The sequence below is a fragment of the Elephantulus edwardii genome, unplaced genomic scaffold (assembly GCF_000299155.1).
Source record: "Elephantulus edwardii isolate Elephantulus edwardi_28Jun2011 unplaced genomic scaffold, EleEdw1.0 scaffold00033, whole genome shotgun sequence".
In the NCBI taxonomy this organism is placed as follows: domain Eukaryota; kingdom Metazoa; phylum Chordata; class Mammalia; order Macroscelidea; family Macroscelididae; genus Elephantulus; species Elephantulus edwardii.
Window position 1 is genome coordinate 9,397,432 of NW_006399783.1, and position 6,727 is coordinate 9,404,158.

A 6,727-nucleotide genomic window follows, 5' to 3' on the forward strand; every position below is an offset into this window, starting at 1 on the left:
AGGAGGGACAGGTCCTTGGAGAGGGACATCATGCTTGGGAGGGTGGAGGGACAGCACAGGAGGGGAAGACCCTCTGTGAGATGGATTGATTAGGTGACTAGGGTAACAGCGATGGGTGTGTCACAAGCACTGTGGTTGGTGCAGGATAGAGCAGGGTTTAGGGCTGTTGTGCATAGGGTCGCTATGAGTCGCAAATGACTTGAAGGCACATAACAACAACAGAAGTCCAAATTTAGAGTCCTGGCTCTAAAGAAGTTTTGTCTTTGTGCCTATTGGTTTTCAGTGCAATCCTGAGTCCAAGGTTCCTGACCTGACCAGATTAAGGGTGTTACATCACATCCTGATCCCTTTATATCAGATCAAGGCTAATCACAACAGATCAGTGCTGATCACAGGAAATTATTACATCATTGCATCATTACCCTGAGAAACATGTTCTACACAAAACTATAGATATATTAGGGGGGACATGAATCAGTCTATGACAGATAGTAGTTTGCTGAGAAATAGCTCCTGGACTCCCTGACCTTCTGACTAATTCCTTGCATTTTCTTAGAGCTCCTTGATGAAGCCTGAGGAGCCACTTGAGAACTGGGAATATGGGGAATATGAGTCGGGGATCAAGAGCAGTGGAAAACTTGGGAAACAAAGGAAGCTTGGCAATGGTCAGATTAGATTCTGAATCCTTTCTTTAGTAGTATCTAGTTGTATGGCTTTAATCTTAGCAAGTTTCTTAGTCTCAGTTTACACATCTGAAATAGGGACACAAGAAATCACATCACTGAGTCCAAGGGGAAGATTACACAAGGCAGTTCAGTAAAATGCCTGGCACTTGATGGGTCATTTCCTCTCCCATTCTTACTTTATGAAAACAATGGCTCCATTGTCTAAAAAACAGTGTTAAGTAGTGCCATTATGCAGGAGAAGGATGGGCTATCTCCTCCTGTGCTTTTAACTGCCTCTGAAAACCTGCTGGAGGGTCTAGAGAGTCAGCTAGGGGTCAGTTCTGACTCAATGGTACACAATAAAAACAGCATTCTAATGTATCTTTGTTCTCTACTCTTATTTTACCAGAGTGAGAAAATGTCAAAAATAACATGGTGAGTCTCAGTTCCCCATTTTGTTTATGTCCACATTGATATTTCCCTTTTGTGACAATTACACAAAAATGCAAAACAAAAACTGAAATAACTTTACTTCTTGTCCCCTCCAGATCCAGCGTGACGGTGCTGATCACCCTCCAGAGACAGAGCTGTGTTTCAAAGCAAGTGGCAGCCTCCCTGCAGAAGGCACACTGGCCTCCCTCCAAGATGTTAGAAACTGAGGATGATGGAAAAGCTGGGGACTGAGGAGGAATCTAGGATTAGGCTAAGCAAGCCCATTTGTGCCTTGTTTAATGCTCCTTATAAAACACGCAGCCCTTTCCCAGCTTTGCATGCTGGCAGATAGTGCAGCTTCATGTGGTTGTATTATTTTCTGTTCTCACTTAACTTCTTCTTTTTCGTCTCCTTTAACAATATGTCTAGATGGGCTTTAGGCCAAGCTGAAACATTTAGCAAGGAGAATAGACAGTTTAGGACCTGGTGTTCTGGGAAAAACAAAACAAAACACAAACCAGCCTACACTTCCAGCATTTGACCAAAATGCCATTTGAGGAATAGACATATCCTTGACTAACCCTCTGCTGCATTCCCCTCAGCCCTGGAAATAGATTTCTTGAGCATCAGCTAATTATGAGTCACAAGCAATAGAATTTTGTTGAGGGAATAAGACTTCCCACTCTTAGAGTCTGAAGAGCTCTGGTGGACTAGTGGAAAGAATCTACACTGTAATTCTGAAGGCCTACAGTTCGGATCACCAGAAAGTCCATGGGAAAAGAAAGAGCAATTTCCTCTTGTGTGATTAACTGTCCCTGAAAACCCATCGAAAGGTCAACTATGGATTGGATCTGACTTGACGGCATACACAACGACACTTGGAGTCTAAAAAAGATACTAAGGAGATGTATCCTTGATCTTTCTCACCTCTGATCAGTGCCCACTCTCTGGAGGGGCAAGGATGGCCCTGAATATAAAGGCTTATTTATGTTCCTGAGACAGCTCCAGAAAACTATGGGAGTTGATATCACCTGGTATGGAGAAGATAAGGGAAAGCCCAGCATTAGTTATGAATTATGATTTATGAGGGATCTCCAGAGAAGTAACTTCATTGTATCTGCATAGTGATTTGGCAGGACTAATAATTTAAAACCAAAATTCTTTTGTGCTGATGAGAACACTAAAGCCTACAAGAGAAATTAAGTGCTTGTCCAAGATCACATAGTAAATGACGAGAGGAAAGAGAAAGAAAGTATTCACTTACATGCAAATGTAGAGAGTGGAGAATCTGAAGCCATTTCTACTTTTTAAATTTTATTTTATATGGATTTACATACAAAATTCGTATACATTGTGTTTCACATATTCCTTCATTCACATTGTGTTTTATATGATCATTGCCATATATTGGGTTTTATTAATCATCATTCATCTATACCAAGTATCACCCTATCTTTTCAGATCCTCTCTAAATCTATCCTAATTTCTTCAGCCCCTTCCTCTGCCCACCAAACTCTGCAGCCTTATGATTTCCCGCTCCCTACAATCATTCTCCCTAAACCCTTTACTTCCCCCTTTGGACTTTCATCCACATCTTACTAGTCATCCTTCTAATTTAATAATAGTTTTGTACAATATTTGTCCTTATGAGACTGATTTAGCTCACTCAGCGTAATGCTCTGTAGGAGCTCTCATGTTATATAACATTTTACAAAATCATTGTTCTTGAGTACTGCATAGTACTCCTAGTGTGAACATACCACAATTTCTCTATTCATTTGTTCATTGCTTGACATTTGCTCTGTTTCTATGTTCTTACTATTTTGAATAATGCTGCTTATTTGACACCAAATATCAACTATTTAGCCTTCAAAAAACTGTTTGAGGAGCTGCAATCCGTAGAGAGAAAAAAGAAATCCATATCGACAGTCCTGCCTTTTCTGTCCAATTTTCTCCCCAGAAGTTCTGTTACTCAAATTTCCTCCTTTTCCTTTAAGTCAGTCCAGACTGAGTTAAAAAAAAAAATGAGATTGGGGTCTCAGGGTCACAGTGGAAGGTGGCCAGCTCAGTGGCAACTTACATCAATGGAGTCTCTCTGCTCCCTAAGGATGAGGGCATTAAGTCCTGAGGAAAATGGCAATCAGTGAATAAAGAGATGCTATCTGAGGGACAGAGGTCCAGCCAACCCAAGCTTCCACTTGCAGAAACTTCAAACTTTTCTTCTATTCTCTTTCCTTTCTCAGGTAGATAAAATATATCATGGTCCTTGTTCTTCAACTCACTGAAACAGAATGGGAAAGTAAGAGACAATCCAAAGATCTGCAAGTGGCCCTGACCTTGACTGTAAACCCTTCATGGAGCTCTTTTCATCCTGGATCATGTGGACATAGTGTCACTTTGGTTCCTGCCCACCAGCCAATGGTCTGAGCACCCAGCTGATAAGGCTGAGACCTTCTTAGCCCACAGTGGACAAATATGTCAACCCTAGAAACCAGGATGGCTGCAAAGTGGCACGGCCTTGGGAAACCATGGGAAAAAGAGAAAATCCTTTAGGGAACACAAGGCATATCCCTGAACCCAACGATGAGACAAATGCTTATTCTTGAATTCTAGGAGAAAAATGAATGTGATAAGAATATTGTCCTTGGAGGCAGGAAGTGGGACTGTGTGGCAGGAAGCAGGACTGCTCTGCCAGCACTGCTCCCAGTTATTTGGGGGGTGAGGGGTGGGGAGTGGGAAGTGCTGTCTAGTTCGACCACACAGAACTCCTTAACTCAAACAACAGGGAGGTCCTAGGCACCTCAACAAAGGCGAGAAGCTACTTCCAGAAAGGAACAACAGGCTTCCTCCTTGGTCAATTAGGTACTTTGGGGGAAACTGCTGTTAGGCCCTAGGCTTTGCAGGCATCGGACCAAGAAGGTAGCACAAATATATAGGTGATTTACAAAACATTACTGTACCCTGAGTAATTTTATAGTTATGACAGCCCAATAAGTCCTAAGAAAGGACTTCCAAAATGTAAAAAAGCAGCAACCCACTCAGCCATTGAGAAAAAACAAACTAACCCTTTTCTCAAGAAAAGTATATATAATGAATACCAAAGATAGAGAGAACCAGAAAAAAATATGTTGATGTAGATTTATTTGATCAGGTACAGAAAAAGATGCAAATATGGGAAGAAACAATGGAAGTCAGTAAGAAAGCAAATAAGACAGCAATTAAGAAGAAATATATGGATGACAAGAAACTTGAACAGATATGGATGAAAATACAAAAGATGGAAGAAAAAAGTGATAGAATAGACAAAGAGAAATTAAAAAATCATTACAAGATAGAGAGGGTACAGCCAACAGTACTGGAAATAAGAGAAAAGCATGTAAATACAATCCAGAATAATAAGACCAAAATGGCAGAAGTATCCAACACACTGGTAGGACAAAAAAGTAGCAGTGAAGAAATGAAACAGAGAGTCAGTGAGCTAAAAGACCAGACTCACTAGAAACATATCTGAAGAAAAATCAGAGACATTGTTGTTGTTATGTGTCCTTGAGTCGCCTGTGACTCATAGCTACACTATGTACAACAGACCTAAACTCTGCTCTATTATGTGCCAATCTTATTGTCTCTGACACACCTATCCTCATTTCTCCAGTCATTGAATGAACCCACCTCATCAAGGGTCTTCCTCTCTTGCACTGTCCCTCTACCCTCCCAAGCATGACATCCCTTTCCAAGGACTGATCTCACCTTGCAACACATCCAAAATATGTCAGACGAAGCTTCAGAATCCTTGTCTCCAAAGAGCAGCCTGGTTTAACCCTCCTCAGGATGAACTTGTTTGTTTTCCTAGGAATCCATGGTATATTCACTACTCTTCTCCAGCACCACAGCTCAAAGACATCCATTCTCCTTCTATCATCCCTAGTCATTGTCTAGCTTTCTGATGCACAGCCAGTAATTGCAAACACCATGGCCTGTATTAAGTGCACCTTAGTCTCCAGACTGACATTGTTACTCTTCAGTACTTTGGAGAGGTCTCTGACAGCTACTTTCCCAAAGCAATCTGAAAATTAAGACAACATTAGAATTATGTGGGATGACATAAAACAGAATAACATATGTATGATTGGAATTCCAGAACATGGGAGTGACAGGGAAATCACTGAGAAGATTGTGGAGAAGATTTCTTTGAGAAGAAAATTTCCTAGGTATTTTGAAGAATGGAAAATCCAAATTCAAGAAGCATTGAGAAAACCAAATAGACTAGACCCAAAAATAAAAACACCAAGACATATCATAATCATCTTCAAATTAAAAGATAAGGATAGAATTCTAAAAGCAACATGAGAAAAACAAAATTACCTACAAAGGGGAAACAGATAAAGTTCTGATTTTTCAGCAGAAACTATGTGAACTAGAAAGTAATGGGATGCCATATACAGCAGGTTGAAAGCTAATAGATGTCAGCCAAGGATCCTGTATCCAGCAAAGCTCTCTATCAGATTTGAAGGGGAAATTAGATTCTTTGCAGAAAAGAAGGACCTTAAGGAATTTGTGAAAACAAGACCAAAACTACAAGAAATTTTAAGGGAAGTCCTACATACAAAGATGCCAAAGGAAAGTGCATGGAACAGAGTAACCAGAAACAACAAGGAAAAAAACGAAACAAAACACCACAGCAAAATGACAAAAGTAAAACTTGGCCTGACAATAATCACACTTAATGTAAATGGAATAAATGCACCAATTAAGAGAAAAAGAGTAGCATAATGAAAAAAAAAGCCCATCAATATGTTGCCTACAAAGACACATCTAAAAAAAGAAGAGAAAGACTCAAAATTAAAGGCTGGAAAAAATATATCAAGCAAATGGCAACCTCAAGAAAGCAGGAGTTGCAATACTGATTTCTGATAAAATAGATAAGCAAGGACATTACATACTGATAAAAAGCACAATAGACCAAGAAGACATAACCTTGGTCAACATTTCTGCACCAAATGATATACCTGCAAAATACATAAAACAACAGTTAACTGAATTGAAGAGATAAATAGAGAGCACCACAATAGTGGTAGGAGGTTTCAACACACCACCCTCACCAAAGGATAGGTCAACTCAAAAGAAACTCAGCAAAATGCAGAAGATCTAAACTGTACAATCAGTCAACTTGAACTTGTGGATGTATTCAGACTATTGCACCCAATTAAAACTAAATTCACTTTCTTCTCAAATGCACATGATACATTCTCCAGAATTAATCATATATAAGGACATAAAGCAAGTCTTGACAAATTCAAAAACATTGAAATAATGCAAAGTATTTTCTCAGATGCCATAAAATTAGAAATTAACCACGAAAGAATAAAGCTTACAAAACCACCCATGTGGAAACTAAATAACTTTCTGCTAGAACATTATTGGGTCATAAAAGAAATAATTAAATAAAAAAATCCCTTGAAACAAATGATGATGAAAATACAACTTGCCAAAACCTCTGAGACACAGCTAAAGCACTCCTCAGGGGGCAGTTCATAGCAATAGGCACACACATAAAGAAGGAAGAAAGAAGAAGAATCAATAATCTATCCCAACACCTTCAGCAAATTAAAAAAGACCAACAATCTAATCCT